This window comes from Apium graveolens, chromosome 9, assembly GCF_009905375.1.
Source record: "Apium graveolens cultivar Ventura chromosome 9, ASM990537v1, whole genome shotgun sequence".
Classification (NCBI taxonomy): domain Eukaryota; kingdom Viridiplantae; phylum Streptophyta; class Magnoliopsida; order Apiales; family Apiaceae; genus Apium; species Apium graveolens.
In genome coordinates this window covers 14999312-15023757 of record NC_133655.1, presented here as the reverse complement: position 1 = coordinate 15023757, position 24446 = coordinate 14999312, and the positions used below count along the sequence as shown (strand labels likewise).

The window sequence follows — 24446 nt, the reverse complement described above, 5'->3', positions numbered from 1 at the left end:
ATTTAAGAACAAGGGTTGTCATGGAATCTATCAATGTATCTTTTGATGATAAGAAAATTACTGGACTTGAAGATTTCAATGATCATGATCAGCTGACAATTGAAAATGAAGACTTAAATTCTGATTCTGTAAATTCTGATGACTTATACTCTGATCCTATAAGTACTGATGTCATTGAATCTGTGGTAACAACTCCAAAGGAAAATGCACCTGCCCAGGGGGAGCAAGTTAAAGATCCTACCACATCTCAAGACTCTCAAGAAGCATCATAACCTGTCACTGGCTCTTCAAGTTCTGATTCATCTAGTTCTGATGAGCAAAATTCTGATAATTCTGAAAACTCTGATACTTCAAATCCTGAAGGATCCAAGTCATATTCTGAAGTCTCTGAGAGCATAACTACAGGGGGAGCATCAGAAAATGCTGATGGAGACAACATGAATCATGGGGGAGGATCCAGTTCTAGAAGTCAGCTTCAATCTGCAAGGAAGTGGACCAAATCACATTCACCTGACTTAATAATTGGAGATTCTGAAGCAGGTGTCAGAACTAGAACTGCAACATCAAATGAATGTCTCTATCATTCTTTTCTATCTCAGAATGAACCAAAGAAAGTGGAAGAAGCTCTTCAAGATGCTGATTGGGTGCAAGCAATGCAGGAAGAGTTAATGAATTTGAAAGAAATAAAGTCTGGACCCTAGTGCCAAGACCAAAGAACAGATCAGTAGTTGGCACAAAATGGGTGTTCAGAAATAAAACTGACAGTGATAGCATAATTACAAGGAATAAAGCAAGGCCGGTTGCTAAAGGCTACTCTCAATAGGAGGGTATTGATTATGATGAAACATTTGCACCAGTTCCTAGATTGGAAGCCATAAGAATCTTTTTGGCTTATGTTGCTCACAAAAAGTTTAAAGTCTTTTAAATGAATGTGAAAAGTGCTTTTCTTAATAGAGAATTGGAAGAAGAGGTCTATGTTGAACAACCTCCGGGCTTTGTAGATTCAAAATTTCCAAATCTTGTCTACAGGCTTGAAAAAGCACTTTACGGCCTTAAGCAAGCTCCTAGAGCATGGTATGAGACTTTAGCTCAATTCCTTCTGGAAAGTGGATTTCACAGAGGTACAATTGATAAAATATTATTCTACGTCAACCATGGAAAGGACCTACGTTTGGTACAGATATATGTTGATGATATCATATTTGGTTCTATAAATGCCAAACTCTGTGAGAGATTTGTAAAGCTAATGCAGTCAAGATATCAAATGAGTATGATGGGAGAACTCAGCTATTTTTTGGGACTTCAAGTCAAGCAGAATGAAGAAGGTACTTCTATCTTTCAATCCAAGTACACCAGAAATTACTGAAGAAATTTGGAATGCAAGATTGTTCAACTGCATTCACTCCCATGGCCACCACAACTAAGTTAGATAAAGATACTGGTTCATCAGTAGATATTACTAACTACAGAGGTATGATTGGCTGTTTACTCTATTTAACTGCAAGTAGACCTGATATCATGTATGCTACCTTTCTTTGTGCAAGATTTCAGGCTGATCCAAGAGAACCTCACTTAATAGCTGTGAAAACAATTCTCAAGTACCTCAAGGGTACAGCTGATCTAGGATTGTGGTATCCTAGAGAATCAGATTTTAAGCTAATAGGTTACTCAGATACAGATTTTGCAGGATGCAAAATAGACAGGAAAAGCATAAGTGGAAGCTGCCAATTTCTTGGAGGCAGATTGGTTTCTTGGTTTAGCAAGAAACAGAAGTCAATTTCCACATCAACTGTAGAAGCAGAATATATTGTTGCAGGAAGCTGTTGTGCACAGATTTTTTGGATGAAGAATCAGTTACTGGATTATGGGTTAGAATTTTCTAAAATACCTATTTACTGTGATAATCAAAGTGCTATCTCTATGACAGGTAATCCAGTTCAACACTCAATGACAAAGCACATCAGCATTAGGTACCATTTCATAAGGGAACATGTAATGGAAGGTATATCGGAATTGCATTTTGTTCCAATAGATCAACAACTTGCAGATATCTTCACAAAACCATTATGTGAAGCTACTTTTACAAGACTGGTAAATGAACTTGGAATGGTTTCAGGTTCTTTCTCTAAATCTGCTTAGTTTTTATTCTCATGCATCAGACTTTATGATCAGTATTTACATATTGTCTTATTTATATATAATCTGTGCTTAAATTTAAATTCATTAAATGTTGATTGTTATCTGATATGGATCTATATACTCTGATAAGTGTTTTGAATGTTCTGTGACAATTCAATCCAATGAGGATAACTATGCCAGATGTTGATCTATTAGTCTTTAACATACTAGAAATCCCATGTTTGAATTAGTTGTTTATGTGGAAACTCATTAACACAAGCAAATTCTGATATTGAGCTTAGTCAAGTTTACTTTGTGTATCTTGTTACTAAGTCACAAACTAGATTCTTGCTTCTTATCTGTCAAATTCTGATGTCAGTAAATCTTAAGGATGAACTAAATACTGATAAGCCTCACTTATCAAAAGAAAAGAAAAGAAGAGAAAAGAAAAGTAAAGTCAGGTACTCCTTTGAGATCTAGAGTAAATAATATGGAAAGGAAGACCCAAGTGCATTGCTGGTATTAAGTAATATGCATTAGAAAAGCAAATAAATTTTTCTTGGTGACTTTTCACATTCTCTGATTACTGGAAAAATACTCTGATAATAGCATAAATTCTGATAAGCAGTTGTGACTCACTTACACTGAGAAGCCGCTGTAAAAAGGAATTTCAAAAGATGCATAAAATGAGCACAAACAGTTGAGGTGGACTCTTGCATAAATTTGTTCTATAGTAGACTTCATGATTGATGACAGATTTTAAGCACTTTTCTTAGTTATGCCTTATTTCTAAGATGTACTGAAGTTTATCAAACTTTAATTTTTGTCTGATATTCTGCTGAATGCACACACTTTCACTCCATATGAATGATGAAAATTACTGTGGTGATTAAGTTGTTTTTGACAAACAATTAAGTGTTATTTGCATAAATTCTGAGGACAAAATCTGATGAAAGTTCTGATGATTAAACTCTGAAGAATCAATTCAGTATTTGTATGAAGAATCACAGAAAAAGATATTCACTTTTTGAGTACAGAAGTCATATTCTGATGACTGCTAAAATCTGATATAAGTTAAAGTTCTGATATTAAATCCTGATGGAATCCTTGATGCTTACGTTGCATTATTCTTTACTTGACTTATTTGTGGTAAATACTGAAACAGTCATATTTAATCAGAATATATTTAGGTGAGATAAAAATAGTCATAATCATTATGGGTTAGTGGTAAACGTGTTTGTCCTGAAAAACTGCATGTGCACGGCAATTATTGCTTATTTCTCGTGCCCATTAACTTCTGCCTTAACTTTTTACTGACTGTTCACATGTTACCAGGTGTAAATTGTCTGCCATGCTTCAAAAATTAACTGTTATCACATGGGTTGTATAAATAAGAGAGTTAAAAGATTTTCTAATCTTTTACCTACTTTTCTTGTTCTCTCATCTCTCTTATTTCTCTCACCCACTAATATTCTCCAAAGCAGTTTTTCTTACAGGCATTTTCACAAACACCTTTCAAGCAATCTATTTTCTCACTTAATTTTCTACAGAGATAGCACCAAAAGACTTGATTTTCAATGGAGCTAACAATCTCTGGAACTCAAGTGCTGGAGTTTTGGAGAAGTGGCGTATATGATGATGGTGGTGCTCAAGGGTCCACAAGTATCATCTTTATAACAGGGGAAGATGAGCATGTCGTGACTTTGGCTACAGTTCGCCAAGCATTGCAACTACCTGAGAATTGCATTTATTCGACTGTTGAGGAGCCAGTTCTTCAACAAATGATGGCCAGTCTGGGGTATGAAAAGACGGTGGCAAAGCTTGGTCAATTGAAGAGACCTTATATAAGGAGAGAATGGAGTTTCTTCTTTGACTGCATTACAAAGGCCTTCTCCAAAAAATGTTCTAATTTTGATGCAATCCCTATACTCAGTCAACAAATCGGGTATGCTTTCATTAATCAAACTGATTTTGATTATGCAAGTGCTGTTTTAGGCTTTATTGGGGATAAGATGATAGAAGATAGGAATACTGTCTATTTTGCTAGATTCTGTCAGCTTATTTATAGTGTTTGTTGTTCTGATAAGCTCCAATTAGCCAGTGAATTAATTCCACCATTTAGACTAGCTAAAAGAGCTTTTAATGACTTATTATCTACTGATAATAAGAAGGCTGTGTTGAGACCCCTCCAAATTCCTTTATCTGCCAAACAAGCCTTAATAACCTATGATCCAGTTACATACACTACACTCTATCCTGGTGTTCAACCATCTGAACCTGAACCATCAGCACCCACCACCACTACCCAAACACTTCACACTTCTCAACCACAACCTCAACCAGCTATCAGAATATATTTTAAACCAACACAATCATCTCAACCTGAATCATCCGTACATACCATCAGACCTTCATCTTCTAGGCCAAAGAGGGCAAAGTCTGATCCTCAACCTCCACAAAAGAGAAGGAAGATGATTCTCAGAGATGAATATGATAGTGAACAACAAGCACAGGTTCATGCTTCAGAACCTGTGATAGTTGAAGCTGAGAATGTTACTTCTCAGAAAGAAACTGCAGCTCAAAGTTCTGATACTTTAAAGAGGAAAACTGTAAGCACTGATGCTGCAACAACAACTCCTTCACTGGCAAGGAAATTGAAGAAAATGAGGGAAAAAAGGTATAATGCTAAGCCTCCATCAGAAGATACTGAAGAAACTGAGGAAGGGGATCAAGAATCTCTGATCTCAAAAGAGCCAATTATCAATAAAGCCCTTCCAGCTCAAGCCCAAGACACTGTTCCTGATACAGTGATTACTCCTACTGTTTCTCCAGTCATAGAGACAACAGTTGAAGGTTCAGGATTAAGTCCTGAAATTGATCTTCAAAGGCTGATTATGCTAACTGTTCTTTATCTGGAAGCTCCATCTACAGTAGCTCAGCAATCTCCAACTCATTCTCCAATTTTAAATGCTGAGATACCATCTACTCCAACCACACCAGCTCTGGAGATAAATTCTGATGCTCAGAATTTAGATGATGTTAATCCTGAATCTCCAGTTGTATCACACACTCTTGTGGTGTCAGAAAATAATGAATCTTCCTCAAGTTCTAAAGACAGTGTTTCTGTTGAGACTCCAGCTCCCATTCTGGGAAAGGAAGAATTGGTCAAGAAATTTGTTAAACAGGATGCTCATGTACCTTGGGAAGAAACTCACAGGGGGTTTGAGTGGACCAAGAAGTGGAATGAATCAGATTTTATTCCAAACACCAAAATTCTGACAGAACATGTGTCAAAAGCTGATGAGTTATTGTCAAATTCTGATTTCAAGACTCAACTCAAGGTTACAACTATGAGTACAAGAAGTCTTCATGGTCTACATTCCATTACTCATGATAAGGTTGATACACTAAAGGAAAATGCTGATAAGCTAGATCTACAGATCAAACTTGATAAAAATAGATATATTAGACCTACTCTTGAGAAAGTTGAAGCCATTGAGAAGATTCAAGAGAAACAACAGGCCCAAATTACCGAGGTCCTACAAAATCAAGCTTCTCAGAAAGCTCAATTGGATGAGATCCAATCTTCAGTTAAACTTCTTTTCTCTCTCTTATTTCCTGATGATGCCAAAAAGGGGGAGAAGGTAGTTAAGTCCAAATGCTCACCTACTCAAATACTGAAGAAGAAGAAGGATGACAAAGGTGATGACCATGGAAACTCTGATAAGAGCAGAGGTCAAGGAAAAGTTCAAGGAAAATCTTCATAGAAAGTAATTTCTGATGTTAGCAAATCTTCTACACAGAACAAGTCAAGTTATGATGCTGTGAATGATAAGAAAAGTCTGATGTCAGGTTCTGATATCCTGATTTAGTCAGGATCTTAAGACTCTCAGAAGTTTTTACAAACTCTGAAGCTAAAAGGGAAGCAGACTACTGTTTATTACAAAGATCCTAAAATCCAGACACTTGATGAGGAGATAGCTAGAAGATTATTTCTGAAACAGAATCCAGGAATGGATTTGGAAACTCTCAAGGAGGAAGAAGTTAGATTTGCAGCTGAGAAGAAAAATCTAAAGTCTAAAGCTTCTGATGCAAAGAAACCTCAAAGGCCTAAGGAAAAAGGCATTATTAGGAAAAGTCAAATTCTGAGGCTTCAAAGTCCAAGACTAGATCACAAACTGAGATTGATCCTAAGTCAAAGGGAAAAGAAAAGGTTGGTGAACCTTTCAAGATTCAGAAAAAGATAAGTTCTTCCGTTCCAGTCTATCAAGCTACAATGCATGATGATGATTTGATAGAAGATGAAACTGTTTAAACTCTGAAGAGAAAAAAGATAATTGAAGAATCTAAAACAACCTCTGACATTGCTCAAGTTGTTCAGAATGAAGAACAGCAAGCTATAGAAGAAACAATAAATTCTGATCAAGCTATCAAGACATCAACTACTGACATTGCTCAAGTTGATTTGAAAAAGATGATAATTGTTGATAAGAAGAAGCTGTTATGGAAGAAAGCTACTCCAGTTGAACCAAAGTCCAATCTTATGATTAATCAACTCGCAACGTTTGGGTTGAGAGCCAAGCAACCTATAGATAGAGCTGGATTAGGTTCTTATGAAGATAAGATACAAAAATGAGTAGAAGTTACTCTAAGAGATCCTTTCATGTTGACAGACAAAACATATGAACAAATCAAACAAAAGCACCTTGACAAAGTGCTGTCTGCTCAAATTATGATAGATGCTCATGATAAAGAAAATCTAAAAGAGAAATTGATCTTACTTCTCAATGATAGAAGAACTTACAGACTAGCTGATACTGATGTGCTAAAGAAGTCTGTCAGAGAGCTTCAACATATTCACTATCTTCTGGAAGTAAAATCTGATGTTACAAGAAGATGGTCAGAATACATTTCGAAGGCTATAAGAGATCTTCTCAGAATCTCTGGTACAAAGGCTTCTCAGTATATACCAATGATTACTGAAGATGATGGAAGAGAAATTCCTATGCTGAAGAACTCTGCTAAGGTGGAAGTTATTATGAAAGGAAGATGCTTATGTTATAATGAAGACTCTTCACATCCTAGAGTTATCAGACTTGGTGATGGACTTGAAAGAACATCAATTCAAGCTCTCAGAACAGCCATTTATCAAATTGATGACAACAAAGATGAAGAACTGATGCAGGTCAAAGCACAGTTAGTTGAAGTTCTGAGAAAAGCTGAAGATAAGCTGGTAAAAGATTTTGTTAAGAATCATTATGGATTCAGATTGATCCAGTGATGTTGGTAAAGCTGCATGTTCTGTAAGTTGTAGTTAATAGTCTTATTAAACTCTTATTGCATTTGAACTTAAATGTTTTTGACATCATCAAATCTATTAACTTGTATATTTTTGCATAATTTACAAGTTGGGGGAGATTGTTAGATATATTTGAGATGTCATGTCTAATATGTTTCATGTTTAGTTTTCAGATCTTAACAAACAGGAAATATCAAGACTTACTGGAATCAGTACTTACTGGAAGTCAGAAGATAGATATCAGAACTTAAGGTCATATCAGAACTTAAGTACGGGAGGACTTACAGTTAAAGAAGGAAGCTGATTTACAGGATAGAAGATCGAGACTAATACAAAAGAAGATATGCATGGAAAGAGTTAGAGGACTGAAAGACTTGTATAAGATATCTGATTGATATATTTTAGGAGACAAAATAATATTCCATATCAATTAGAAGTTATCTTGTAACTGTGTACTATATAAACACAAACATAGGTTTACACTATATGTGTTATCATTATCAAGAAGATCATACATTGTAACCTAGCAGCTCTTAGTGATATTTGTTCATCACTGAGAGAGAACAGTTCCATTGTAACAGAGTTTATTATATTGAATATATCTGTTTACTGTTACTTGTGTTCGAAATCGATTTGATTGTAATAAACACTGTATTCAACCCCCTTCTACAGTGTTGTGTGACCTAACACCCTGCTTTATCATTCAACCATTGTTCATCAGATACTTGATTTTTCATCAGGCTTGAAGCCGTTCTTCATATTTACACCTTGATATACCTTGGTGATACTTATGAAATGATTTATGCTCTGAGATAAATGCTTTATCAATGTTAATTATGATTCTGTTTTTATTGAATAGTTTTAAAATTGGATGGTTTTACAAATGTGGACCAGATTCGTGGTCATAATAGGCCAATGCGTGCCTTGGATCCAGTATAGAGAGCAGAGTTGTGTGCCTTGCTCGGGGTTAGTGTGTGACTGATCAGCAGCCTAACCTTGGTTTTTAAAATGAAAAGTGAATATTTAATTCTAATCATTGCTTATCCAGAAACTTGATTGTTTAACCTCAGTTATTGCTATTATGACTTGCTGAGCTAGTTAGCTCACTCTTGCAAACCTTTTTATGTTTTCAACAGTTGAAAAGGAAATTTTTGGTAACAAGGATTCCCTGCCCAGTGTGCAAGCTAGGATTCCAGGTTAAGTTGGATCGACCTAGTAGGAGTTTCATATTATAGATGAGTTATGCAAGATTGTAAGAATGATATCATTATCAGTTGTAAGTTGAACTAGTTGGAATTTGGTACGATGTAATAAAAGTTAAGGATGTGGCTTGTTTTCATACTTTAACCTGTTGTGATCTGTGGTCGTGTAAAGAAGGGTCAATGCATATAATATTTTATATACAGGTTTTATATATTGGGTGTATGTTATGAACCCCAAAATTCTGACCCGGGTTTGGAGGGCGCCACACGATGCCTTCGTTATCAGGCTGCGAAGTACGTTGAATATGATGGGGTGCTATATAAGAGAAGATTTAATCAGCCGCTTTTATGATGTATAGATCTGGAAGAAGAAATTATATTCTTAGAGAAATACATGAAGGTATTTGTATCAACCACTCGGGGGTGGTTCGTTGGCATTAAAAGTCCTTAGATAGAGATATTATTGGCCATCCATGAAAGAAGATACTTTCAAGTTTGTTAGGGAGTGTGATCGTTGCCAACGATTTGCTAATTATTCTAACGCACCAGCAATATCCATAACTTTGTTGGTAAGTCCTTGGCCTTTCGCTATGTGGGGAATTGATCTCATTGGAGAACTTTCCAAAGCCAAGAGGGTGTGAAGTATGCCGTGATGGCTATTGATTATTTTACAAAGTGGGCGGAAGCTATGCCATTGGCCACGATCATGGCTAAGTAAATTAAAGATTTTGGCTTCAATTCTATGATCTACAGATTTGGTATTCCATATAAACTCATATCTAACAATGGGAAGCAGTTTGGCAGTAAAGAGTTGAGGAAGCTTTGTGAAGACTTGAATATCAAGAAAGATTTCGCTGCAGTCTATCACCCTCAAAGTAATGGCCATACATTATGTTTGCAATATAGCGAAATTATGTTTAGACATTTCAGGTTATGGAGGAATAATTGGATCTTTCCTATATTTGACTGTTAGTATACCATACATTATGTTGCAACATTTCTGTGTGCAAGATTTCAAGCCAATCCAAAGAAATCATATTTGATGGCTGTTAAGAGAATTTTCAGATACTTAATGGGGACTCCAAACTTGGGATTATGGTATCCTAAGGGAACAGGATTTTAAGCTGTTGGATATACGGATGCAGGTTTTGATGGATGCAGGGTTGACAGAAAGATCACTACTGGAAGCTGTCAATTTCTTGGACAAAGACTTGTATCCTGGTATAGCACGAAACAATAGTCTATGTTAACTTCCACAGCTAAGGCTGAATACAAAACTGCTGGAAGTTGATGTGCTCAAGTGCTTTGGATTAAAAATCAGCTAATGAATTATGACCTAGTGTTACATAAAATCCCAATTATGTGTAACAATACTAGTGCTATATCTATTGTGGCTAATCCAGTTAATTATTCTAGAAAAAAGCACATTAATATAAGCCATAAGGTAGCATTTTATTAGAGAACATGCTACAAATGGTACCATTGAGCTTATTTTTATTCCAACAGAAAAACAAATAACTGACATTTTCACTAAACCTTTGGATGAAGCAACTTTTACTAGACTTGTAGGTAAATTTGGAATGTTAAATTCTTTATCCTGAAGGCAAGAACTCAGCTAATGTGTTGCAGCAGATTGATTTCTAATATATCAAAATTAATTTTATTTAATTGGAAATTAACTGGAATATGAGTTATAAATATTTCAAAAATCTCTGTATATTTATTTTTCAAAATTCAAAAATTTAGCTTGGAATTTTTCAAATTCTGAGAAAAATGTCTAAATGTTAATTTACATTTTAAATATGTAAAATTAGCATAAGGCAGAATCAAAAGCAACAAAAGTATATAGAGAACTGAGTTCTCGATAAGTCTAATTAACATCTCGACAAGTCATTTTGAGACTTCTCGATAGAGTCCTCGATAAGTCTTTTCTAGACTTCTCGAATGACTTCTCGACAAGCTTCATTATGACTTCTCGATAGGTCATTGTAGAGATCTCGATAAGTCATTTTAAGACTTCTCGATAGAGTTCTCTACAAGTATCATTCCTAGACTTCTCGATAACTCATAACTGAAATAATTTAATTCAATTTGATTTAAAATAATTCTAATTTTAATTTGATTTAAAATAATTCTAATTTTAATTTGATTTATCCAAATAGAAATTGGAAAAATTCAGTCCATTCAGGACAAACTGGGTATTTATTTGACATCTCGATAAGTCACTTTTTAGTTCTCAATAAGAGTCAGGAAAGTGATTGTAAAACCCCCATCGATTCAACACCGTACCAAGAACTAAGAATTCAACATATCCCCCTCCTGTTACCACCCGAACTCAAAATCCGATCAAATTCAACGCTTCTCCGATGAACTCATCGGAAACTCCGATTTTTAACGATTCTCAACCAAATCAAACGAATAAGAGCTCAAATTAAAGCCCTAACTGAATACAACCATTTCCCCTAATTAAAATCAATTAACTAACACCACAAAATTCAGAAATTGAGAACTAAAATATACAAAAAAACAAGAATTCGGCTATACTTATTCGGGACTCAAATAACACATATTTATGCTTGAATCGATTGTAAGCTAGCATATAAACCTATTCCTATAATCAAAATCATTCAAAATAGCTTAAAAATCAAAATCCATATTTCAAGTCCAAGAACATAAAAAAATCGATTATTAACAACACCCAACCTCAATTTGTGATTTTGGTATCAATAGAACGAGCTTGATCAGAGCTTCAGATAGGTTATTCGAACATCAAAAATGGATAACATAATCACCTTCAACTTTGCAGTTGAATTCGTACATTCAAGAACACCCCCATTTGTTCTTGATTTTTTTTCTGAATTTTAATGAATTAAATGAATAAAATAAAAAAATTCTGCCACTATTTATATTTACAGAAAATTATACCCCTAAAATTAATTAATGGTGTTTTTATCTTTTAATAAAAATAATTAGGCCCAAAAATAATAATTATGGGGAATAATTTTTTTAAAAGCGATAAAATATAAAATTTGTATCGAAATTTCCCAAAAATTGCGAATAATGCAAAAATGCAAAAATATTGGGTGTTTGAAATATGTATAATTCTATATAAATAAAAACACGAATTTTGTGGGGTTTGACGTCCCGGTGGGGTCTCGGTCCGTTTATTTTCGAAAAACAAAAACGATACTTAAATTAACAGAAAACCCCGAACACGTATAAAATACATTCAGATGCACATAACCGAGATAAAGCGAATACCTCGATAAAGATGCTAATAAACTCACGTCCAAATTACGGATCGATTCATTTAAAACACATAACTAGTATCCCATTAGATCATATCGAATCCTAAAATAGATTACTTAGCCTTTAAGTAACTATAAAAATGATACAATTTAATACCAGATTTGGATAATTATCAAAACCGAATTTCTTATTAAACACCCTATGAGAAAATAATGTAAAATATCCCGTCTCTCAAGAATACGGGTTTTGTTGATTTATCAAAACGATTATCGTATCGAAAATTGTACGCCGGGACGCGTAGGGGTCAAACCGTAATCCGGATTGAAAAAGTTAAAACATGAAAAATGTCTGGAATTACCAGATTAGGTTATGAAGGAGTTTTCGGAAGAGTTTCGGGTTGTAAAAACGCAAAAACAGTTGAAGTTGGACGATTCCCGACTTTATAAAATAGTTTTATAATTACTCAAAAAATAATTAATAAATCCATAAATCATTATAAAATCATATAACAGTCCAAAAATTACCAGAAAATATCACAATTATCTATATATTACTCTGGACATATAAAAATTAATATACTCAAAATTTATCACATATAAACATCCCAACATCAATTTCACTTATCATATAATTCACTAAAATTCACATAAAAATCACATAAAAAATTCCAAATAATAATAATAATAATATTTCAACATATGGGATATTACAATCTACCCCCCTTATAAGGATTCCGTCCTCGGAATCAGTAGAAGAAAGCACCAAGGGTCTTCTAACAAACTTCCCACTCTTGCATACATAATTTTTCCCAAAACTTCCAATAACACTGAAATTTCTAATACAACCCAGTTGTCACGGGAGCTTTACTCTGCACCATTGTTTCTTCCACACATCATTTGACCAATTTCTCAATAGAATCATTTTTACTGATTGCGAGAAAGAAGAATAGAGAGAAAGATAGAGAGAAAGATAGAGAGAAAGTAAAAGAAAAAGAGAGAGAAATAAAGAAATAGATTGACTTCGCTATACGCCACTGATATCTTAATCGCATCGCAGTCCACTGTTGCTATTGGTAATCCCATCACAAAACCCTGCTTTGACTTGACCAGGATAACTCAGCTTAACTTGATTGGCATACCTTCGAATGTTTGGGATGATAAAATCATGGAATTTCAAAAAGAAAAGAATTTGATACCATAACGGGACCAACATCTGAATTTAGGATAAAGTTTTGTTGAAATGAAAGAATAACTGAGAGATCAATTTGATCAAACGAACTTGGTATTGTGTGTCCAAATTATAAAGGTTGTTAACCTTCTTGTAGTCACAACACACACAAGTGATGGCATCCCATCCAACTCCTATCACACAGACATGTATACCTTGTGTTCCCTATAGATAGGGTTGTTCATCTCAGTCAGAATAAAAGAATATCAAAAGAATTGAAAATCAAATGAATAAAACTGAAAAGATTTCAAAGCTGATATTTCCGAAGGAAATGAAATCCAGAGAACAAAATTCTGGCATAAAATGGCTAAATAGGTGTTAGGGAATATATCCTCTAACAGATTCCTCTTTTTGAGAGATGACAAAAGAAGTTATAGAAAGAGAAGGTATTGCCAATGTCTTAATATTTATCTTTTATTTGAACTCTTCTGTTAACTCGTCGTCCAATTCTAGATACTTCTTCATGTTTCAAGAATATCGATAATCTCCATCGTCGTTGAATCGTAGTCTCGGAAGATTCCACAATAGATGTTTACAACTGCCAGAAGTTCTATCTAGCTCAACACAGCCATCTCAAATGAATGCGCCTATCTTAACTTACTTGTTGGTACTATATCCAATAGTCCAACATGAACTCGATATGAGCTCAAACGTCCTCACATAGCTATACACACTCCTACACACTCTCGTTTATATTATACTATAACCTCAGCTCTGATACCAACCTGTAACGCCCCCATCGATTCAACATCGTACCAAGAACTCAGAATTCAACATATCCCCCTCCTGTTACCACCCGAACTCAAAATCCGATCAAATTCAACGCTTCTCCGATGAACTCATCAAAAACTCCGGTTTTTAACCATTCTCAACCAAATCAAACGAATAAGAGCTCAAATTAAAGCCTTAACTGAATACAATCATTTACCCTAATTAAAATCAATCAACTAACACCACAAAATCCAGAAATCGAGAACTAAAATATACAAAAAAAAAAGAATTCGGATGTACTTATTCGGGACTCAAATAACACATATTTATGCTTGAATCGATTGTAAGCTAGCATATAAACCTATTTCTATAATCAAAATCATTCAAAACAGCTTAAAAATCAAAATCTAAATTTCAAGTCCAAGAACATAAAAAAAAATCGATTTTTAACAACACCCAACCTCAATTTGTGATTTTGGTATCAATAGAACGAACTTGATCAGAGCTTCAGATTGGTTATTCGAACATAAAAAATGGATAACATAATCACCTTCAACTTTGCAGTTGAATTCTTACATTCAAGAACACCCCCATTTGTTCTTGATTTTTTTTCCTGAATTTTAATGAATTAAATGAATAAAATAAAAAAAAATCTGCCACTATTTATATTTACAGAAAATTATACCCCTAAAATTAATTAAGGGTGTTTTTATCTTTTAATAAAAATAATTAGGCCCAAAAATAATAATTATGGGGAATAGTTTTTTTAAAAGCGATAAAATATAAAATTTATATCGAAATTTCCCAAAAATTGCGAATAATGCAAAAATGCAAAAATATTGGGTATTTATGTAATATTCCGTAATTTTTAAAATTAGATTAATAATAGGAATAATAAAATAAAAAGTATTAAAATTAGATAAGGAGTAGGATTTAAAATTGGGTTAGACTATCGGGCCTAAAATTTGGATCAGATTCTAATATGGATAACTTGTAGGTTAAGATTTAAGGTTTTGTATTATTATAAATACATCTTTTTCGCCTCCCTCATCCTAATTATTAAAATTCGTAGGTCTCTTCTCAGCATAAATCAGCAGTTTTGTAAAATTCGTTGAAAATTCATCGTAAGTCAGAATTTAGTGATCCTGAAATTTTCGGAGATCTTTTAATTATCTTCAACTTTCATGTTTCGTGTTTCTCAAGATAACGTCGTTTAGAGGGTCAAAAAGGCTATATTCAGATCTGATCAGGTTTTGAGGTAAGTTTTCGATCGATTTTGCTAGTATTTTCTAAACTATATGTTACTGTGTATATTTAATTATAAAAATTGGGCCAGGTGATGATATATTTGAAAGTATTATGTGTTAAAATATACGTATTATTGTGCATGTGTGGTGTACCAACGATAAATTTGGATCTTTGATTTGTGCCATGGTTTGTGAAAATATCGAATAAGAACTTAGGACCGCAGTCACCGGATTGTAGTGACAGTTTAATGAAAATTTAGGACTGTTATCACCGGGTTGTAGTGGTCGTGGCATGGATTATGGGTTTTGAATTATTGTTGTTATGTGATTATATGTATTGTGTGTATCGAATAAGAATAAGAATATATCTTGAAAGTGTGTGTTTCGTATATCGTATCGTATAAAATATCTTATTTTGTTATATGTGTATAAGTTGCTTGGCCTACTAGTTGGATCTATTATTTTCTTGCCGGGCTTCGTAGCTCATTCTTACAATTTCAAGTTTCGTCTAAGATTTCGAGTTGGATAGCATTGGAATTCGAGGACTTAGATTTGGAGTAGATTAACTTTTGGACTTCCGCTTTTAGCTGCACTTTTGTAATCATAATCTTTCTAATAGACTTTTGGATTAAAAGTGGATTTTGTATTAGTTTTCGATTTAGAATTAATAGTCCGGAAGTGCGGGCTGTTAAAGTTTGAAATATGTATAATTTTATATAAATAAAAACACGAATTTTGTGGGGTTTGACGTCCCGGTGGGGTCTCGGTCCTTTTATTTTCGAAAAACAAAAATGATACTTAAATTAACAGAAAACCCCGAACACGTATAAAATACATTCAGATGCACATAACCGAGATAAAACGAATACCTCGATAAAGATGCTAATAAACTCACGTCCAAATTACGGATCGATTCATTTAAAACACATAACTAGTATCCCATTGGATCATATCAGATCCGAAAATAGATTACTTAGCCGCTAAGTAACTATAAAAATGATACAATTTAATACCAGATTTGGATAATTATCAAAACCGAACTTCTTATAAAACACCCTATGAGAAAATAATGTAAAATATCCCGTCTCTCAAGAATACGGGTTTTGTTGATTTATCAAAACGATTGTTGTATCGAAAATTGTACGTCGGGACGCGTACGGGTCAAACCGTAATCCGGATTGAAAAAGTTAAAACACGAAAAATGTTCGGAATTACCAGATTAGATTAGGAAGGAGTTTTCGGAAGAGTTTCAGGTTATAAAAAATGCAAAAATAGTTGAAGTTGGACGGTTCCCGACTTTATAAAATAGTTTTATAATTACTCAGAAAATAATTAATAAATCCATAAATCATTATAAAATCATATAACAGTCCAAAAATTACCAGAAAATATCACAATTATCTATATATTACTCTGGACATATAAAAACTAAAATACTCAAAATTTATCACATATAAACATCCCAACATCAATTCCACTTATCATAAAATTCACTAAAATTCACATAAAAATCACATAAACAATTCCAAATAATAATAATAATAATATTTCAACATATGGGATATTATAATATTTCTGACTTTATAAAATAGTTTTATAATTACTCAGAAAATAATTAATAAATCCATAAATCATTATAAAATCATATAATTGTCCAAAAATTACCAGAAAATATCACAATTATCTATATATTACTCTGGACATATAAAAATTAAAATACTCAAAATTTATCACATATAAACATCCCAACATCAATTCCACTTATCATATAATTCACTAAAATTCACATAAAAATCACATAAACAATTCCAAATAATAATAATAATAATAATAATAATAATAATATTTCAACATATGAGATATTACAATATTCTCGACTTTATAAAATAGTTTTGTAATTACTCAGGAAATAATTAATAAATCCATAAATCATTATAAAATCATATAACAGTCCAAAAATTACCAGAAAATATCACAATTATCTATATATTACTCTGGACATATAAAAATTAAAATACTCAAAATTTATCACATATAAACATCCCAAGATCAATTCCATTTATTATATAATTCACTAAAATTCACATAAAAATCAGATAAACAATTTCAAATAATAATAATAATAATAATATTTCAACATATGGGATATTATAGTGATATATCGATATGTATCTATTCTCACATGTGACTTGTCGATAAGCAAATATCAACCGTCTATTTCTACTTCTCGACAAGTCATTTATCTTTTACTATAAATACCCAGACATCTCGACATACACCTCTTTACGCCTTCGAGATCTCAAAGTGACCTAATGTTTGCAAATCCAAACTGTTTTCTATCATTTCAAACTCTTTCTCTTTCAAATCTCTTACCCACTCAAATTCAAAGACTTAAAATGGCATCAAACACAGTTAGAGCTTTTATCCCAATGGAGGGCATAAACTATCTTGCATTTACAGATGCTAACCAAGCTCATGATAACTTTAAGAGCTTTGTGAAGTTCCTTTCTGAAACGTACTTTGCAGGTGCCCTAACTGCAAATCTAATTCTATATTTGGATGTTCTCGGTGATTTCTGGAACTCATATGTGATAAGTGGTGCATGAGAATCAAGCTATATCCATGGTGGTTAACTACTCCATTCAATGCTAATAGGTGGAGTTTTCTGAGAATGATGTCAATTTGGCTTTGGTCATCCCTACTGACAATCTGGTGGATGTCCCAACTGAAGAAGAGCTAGCTGATTTCATGGACTTCATCAACTATAGTGAGAAGATCAACTTGGCAAGCTTGAACAAGAAGCATTTGAGGAGAAAATGATCTTTCTTGTTGGACTCAATTGTGAGGTCCTTCACCTGTAGGAAGACAGGGTATGACAACATTTCAAGTGTTGTTCGGAAGCTGGTGTTCTCCATGCCTCACAACAGAGACCTCAATATAGGAATTTTAATAATTGAGGAACTTAACACCAGGATCACAATGCCTTTGGCATCAAGAGGTAAGGAAATATTTCTTTCTAGATTTATAATGTCAGCTTTGAACCATACAGTGCAATACATTCAATTACTTAATGGTATAGATAGGACACAAATAGGCAATTGTAAACAGGTGTCCAAAGTTCTATTTGGCTCACTTATTATAAAAAATAAGGTACTTGTAAGTCTTAGAATCACTCCATTTATGTTGGAGAGATTCAAGACTTACCCTAACCCTATGCCTGACATGAGATCTACAGTCACAACTAGTATAATAATGGCTCATGTACCTGTGGAAGAACAAATTCAGGAACACCTAAAGCAAACAGTGCAGATACTTCACAGTACCCAAAAATTGTGTAAGGGGAAACACAAGATTGATTATGACATTGGAGACTGATCTAAAGAGGAAACAGTACAAAACAGCTGAAGATGAGGAGATGATCAAAATGCTGGAAAGATACCTACAAAATGATGAGATCATGTTGCCAACTACTCAATTTAACAAAACAGATGACAAGGATGATGAGCAGAAAAATAATGAGCAAAAACCTTCTGTCTCAAATCCAAGTCAATCTTCTAAAGCAACTGGCAGCAAAGTAGAAGAGAAGAAAAGGGATGATAAGAAGAGATGAGATGAAAGGAGAAGGAAGAAAAGGGAAGATAGTGAAGGTGCCAAGAAAAATGTCCTACCAATCCAAATCCCACAAACTCAAACCTTTAAGCCTACAAGCTCAAACACTCAACCACCTTTAACTTCTAAGCCTAAACTTTTGTAAAAAAAAACTACAAACACCTACTCAAAATACCAAACACATCTAGCCAAACCACCTTAAAGAAAATCTCAAACCCACCTTCATTTAAGCCACCAATCAAGACTCATCTCAAGACTGTTGGGAGAAAACCAAAGAAGCTGCAAGTTAGTAAGGGGGTTATCTGGAATTGCTTTAATCAGATTGATTTTCTACCTTTAAATTGGTGCATTAGAGATTATGAATACTTTCAATAATTATCTTAAGAAATGGTCAAAGTTTGGGTTGTTCATTGAGAGAAGTCAAAATCTATTATCAGGAAGGCTCTTTCACTCTACTTGGAAGGGATTTAATGGATACACTTTCAACCACAAAATTAAGAGGATGATTAGCTTAATGAAGGACAAGGACACAAGTATAAGGGCATGGAAGGCAGTTATGTGTGTATGGATGAGAGAAAGGGATGATAGAAATACAAAAGCAAGGGTTGAAAAGGAAGAAAAGGATAGGAAGTATGCAGAAAAAATTGCTAGGTTTGTACAAAGATCAAATGAGCTCAAGGAAAAGGGGATAAGTAGAATTTCAAAGGATGGACATTTTCTAAACATCCAGATTGACGGTTACACAAGATTCAGAGTTAATTACCTCAATAATTATAAACTGGATGTTTGGCTCAAGCTAGTAGAAGCCTTAAGAGGGACATAAATTACTGAAGAACTCAATGTGCATATAGATCTAAAGGACCTCATTAGGAAAGAACTAGGCTATGAAGATTTCACCTATTTTTTGTAATATTGAACTAATGTAATTGCTCAATGTATAAATGTTGAAATTTGTCAAATCTGTCAATTTTTATGTAATCATTTTTAGCTTAGGGTTAGTCTTGTTATCATGCATGAATTTGTGATTAGCAAACTTCTCACAAATTGGGGGAGATTGTTGTGTAAGACATGCCTGTATAATAACAAGACTAAGTCACATTGACAACCTTGAGATTTAGTTGTATGATAGTCTAAATCTGTATTATGTATTATATTTCTTGATTCTGTAAAATGGTTAGAAGATTAGACTGGTATATTTTTCTGGAAACAGTTTCAAGCCTAATAATAAACTATGGAAGATGATCAAGAAATATCATGTCTCAGAGAAAAGATATCGAAGCTTGGAGTTTAATAAATCTGTTATATGAAAAATGTTCTAAGCCAAGATATCGACAAGTCACATATCAAGTTATATAGAGAAGTCATTCGAAAAGTACAGAATGACTTATCGAGAAGTCCAAAATGGCCTATATAGAAGTATCAGAGATATAGAGAAGTCTCAGAGATATCGACAAGTCATTTCTGCATATAGAGAACTCGGAGATATCGACAAGTCAAATTAAGATGTGAAGACCGGAAATATCTTCAAGTCATTTCTGCATATAGAGAACTCAGAGATATCGACAAGGTAAGTGAAGATGTGAAGATTGGAGATATCGACAAGTCTATTTCTCATTCGAGATCTCAGAGATATCGACAAGTCAAAATGCATATAGAGATCTTAGAGATATCGACATGTCAAATTCTACATGTAGAGATCTAGAGACCTCGACAAGTCAAGTTCACTTATAGAGAACTTAGAGACCTCGACAAGTCAATTATACCTATAGAGAACTCAGAGATCTCGATGAGTCATTATACTTATCGAGATGTCACTTCTCTATAGAACAAACTGGAGATCTTGACATGAAGTTCAAATACAATAATGCAGACAAATTAAATATTCAAGATTATCAATCAACAAATGATCTATTCACTTAGATTGGAAAGTCTACAAAAGTAGCTTGAAGAGTGAAAGATCAAGGGCCAAGATTAACTGACAAAGGAAAGTCACAGACTTGCAAGATTGTGTAAAGATTTACTAAGCCTAAAATAGAAAGATTCAGGGATTGCTTAAAAAAGAGTTTACTACATCTTATTACATGTTGTGTAAACCAGTGTTTACTAATCTATAGAGTAAACACTGGTCCTTATAGTCTCTCAAGAAATATATCTAAATTTTCTTGTACTCTCTCAAGAAAGAAGTTGAGTTCTTACAGTCTCAAGAACCCTGAAATTGTAGCAAGACCTCACTTAATTTTAATACAAAATTAAGTGAGTTTTGAAATACTGTGTTTGTTGTGCATGGTTTATTAATTCTGTTAACATAGTATCTCTACAATTAAACTGCTTTGTTCACCACCTATCCAAATAAAGTTTAAAAGGCTACAAATTAAGAAAACACATTCACCACGCCCTATATGTTGTACTCAATATCTAATAGTATACAACTATAATTATTAATTAAAAATTATTTACCCGAACTGTAAATCTTGTATTTTTGAACTGTATATCTTGGAAAAATTGAATGTATGTGTATATATATACATATGTATATATAGGTGCTCAAGTGAGAATTAATTAAAAATGAGAACCGAGATCAAATCCCAGTCCTTAATTTTTATCATCTAAAGCTAATCATGACCACACAAACCAATTTTGAATTCGTTTTCCTTTTATATCTTTCTCCTCTACCTTCGCCTATAATATATGTGCACCACTAGCTATCTCCGTCATGACCACCTATATCACCACATTATAATCCATCTCCATTGTCATTTCCCTATTTATTCGTTCTTTATTACCAAGCATCTGCTCATACGCCCTTTCTCTTTATCCTTTAATCGTATCAATATGACAACTCCAATGAAATTGTCGGGGTTTTTAAGCTGATGATGGAGTTTATATGATCATAAGTAGATATATATATCAACCACGACGAAAGAAGATATTGTCATTTGTTCCTTATATTTTTTCCCCGCCTTTCAACCTCTTTCATGGAAGCACTGTTTGGATAAGATAATTTTGATGATTTTTTTTAAAATAACTGGTTATTTGTGTTATCTTTTAATGAAGCATTGTTCATATCTGAGTTTTTTATGATTTGGCTTTAAAGTAATTGGTGATTTATGTTAAGAATCTAGAGATTTGTGTGTAATTGTTCTTCATTTTAATGATTATGATAAGGTGGTGGTGCCGTGTCGTTTAATTTTTTGTCATTTCAGTTTAAATTTGGTAATTCTAATTGAAATATTATCAACATCTAATAGTTTCTGGCTTTCAAAATTTTATGGATTTGAGTTCAAAATATAGTGATTTTTTTTTATATTTTTTAGTAATTTGAGTTTTTTATTTGGTTATACGGTATTCAATTTAATGATTCATATGAGGTGGTGGCGTTGTGTGATCAATTTTTTTTATAATTTTTGTTTGAATTTGATGATTTTGACTTGATTTTGATGAATTTGTGGTGGGGGTGTGGCGGTCGTGATAGTGACATGATACAATATATAAATTTAATACATTATTTATAGTTATATTTTAACTTAACCAACATTTTTCATAATTTAGAACTTAAATACATTATATTTAGCGTAACATTACTGTTAATGCAATGGAACAATATATATTATTACGAAAAAGATCAAGTGATATTGATTATATTTGCACAAAATAATAAGTAAACTAATTCAAAAAAATTTAATACGATATTTTCAGTAAAAAAGTACAACCTGTAATATCAAATATTAAAAACTAGTTTCATTAGTTTAAATAGATCGGTATAAACCATTGAGAAGTTCTATTAAAGTTTTTGAAGTAATATGGTGTTTAGTTCATGAAATTTCACACTAAAAAATGGAATGAGATTTTTTTTCACAATTAGTTGATAAAATCTTCACCCACTTATTATTTATCATCCTTAAATAGAATTTTTGATTTGGTGATAAGTAGGAATTTAAAAATGACTTATAAATAAAGAAAATAATTGATAGTCTCAAAGTATTTTAAATTCAATTTAGGAACAAGCAATACTATAAGAAATTTTTGTGAAATTGTAAGGTTTTCGCCACGCATAAGTAAACGTTGGTTGCGAGTTTGGATCGAAAGAGTTGACAATAGAGCAAACGTCTCCATTGTTCCAAGTGATGACCTTTGAATCAAGGGGTTGTACTGTTTTGAATCCATGACATCCAATTGTAACATTAAAATAGTTACACCAACAAGTCGTTTCTATCAACACCTCCAATTGCGGTTCATTTTGTATTTTTTTCCCAGTTAATTTTTGCGTAATAATTGGATCACATGTTTTAGCACCTGTAACATAAATATGTAGGCACATGAGAGAAATTAAAATATAACATGAGATAAAATATACCCACCGACTAATTTAAAATGTATAGAATAAATATTAACAATGACTCTCACAAAATCTTAATTGTATATAGAAACTTACTAGTTGAACTCAAGAGAAAGGTGAGGAAAATAAGTATTGAGATATACTTGAAAAAACCCTCCATTGTTATATGGTATGATATGTCTATTTTGTTTCATATATTGGTATATTGTAAGGTTTCGGTATATATAGGAAAAATGTTAGTAATAAATTAATGAGATGGGCATATTTGGATTTTCAGTTGAGATCTTTATATATAAATTATTTTATTTGATGTATATAGATATTATATCCTATTTAATTAATTGTAATATATTAATTTGGAGATATAATGCAGATAAGATTTAGATTGAAATCCATCACATTAATGTATATATCCTCAAATATCCTGTTTTACGACTCAGACTCAGATACAAAAATGCACTAATTTAGACATCAAATATTTTTGACATAAATTTTGTAAATCTCTTCTATATATAGTAGCCCAACATGGGTGTAAAATTAGCAAGACAATATATTCATGTGAAATGACATATTTGCCCATATGTTTTTTAAGAAAAATGTTGCTATTGAGATTTTAAAAGTTATAAATATTTGTTCATGCGCTTTTTTAAAAATCATTTATTACACCCATCTATTTTGGAAATTTTAATTATTGATCTCAGATGAATTTAAATTTTGCAAAGTTTTTTTTATTTGAATCCTTTGAGTGATATATGGTATACTGATTTAACCTGGGTACTACAACCATGTCATTTAGCACGGTTGACATGACACCTACATGACGGTGTGATTTGTGATTTGCTTTGACAACGACGTTGTATGTGCAGTATACATTATCCAGTTTGTTACACATATTAGGTACCCCTTGATATGTGTATATGTATCAATTTTAACCTCGGTATGAAATATTATAACCCCTCATTGTTTCAGCCATAGGTGTTTTTAAAATTATTGTTTAATTATAAACTGTTATGAAATATCTATATCTGTTTTTCTGTTTTATAAACTATATTCTGAATCCGTACTGGCGTTTGACCCATGTCGTAATCATTTTCTGGCAGATGCTTATGGGAATCTAGTACTATTTGAGGAAGAGCTACTGTTATTTCATTGATTAGGATTTAAACTTCTATCACTACCTAGACTTAATTATTACTTAAAGATTTTGGTATTTGTATTACTGGTTTGAACGGTTTTCAGATTTAATAAATTTGGAGATTTTTAGAATATTTAATTTATTTTAAGGATTATTTTAGTACTCTAATTGCAGGTTTATGGATTATAAGTAACATATTACCCATTTTAGGAAGGGTGTTGCAAACCACTACTCCTTTTTTGCAGGCATTTTTTCAAAATTTCTTTAGTCATTTTCACCATGAATTTATCTCCAAGTTTTATTCTAGGTTTTC

At 32.8% G+C, this 24446-nt stretch overlaps 1 long non-coding RNA gene across 1 annotated transcript; it reads right to left on the bottom strand.

Annotated features, from left to right (window-relative positions):
* Positions 1 to 22626: 22626 nt before the first annotated feature.
* LOC141683032 (uncharacterized) lies at positions 22627 to 23210 on the bottom strand. Its single transcript, XR_012560073.1, has 2 exons — positions 23095 to 23210; positions 22627 to 22955 (listed from the first exon to the last, which is right to left on the bottom strand). It is a non-coding gene; the product is annotated as an uncharacterized LOC141683032 (long non-coding RNA).
* Between the last annotated feature and the right edge of the window lie 1236 nt (positions 23211 to 24446).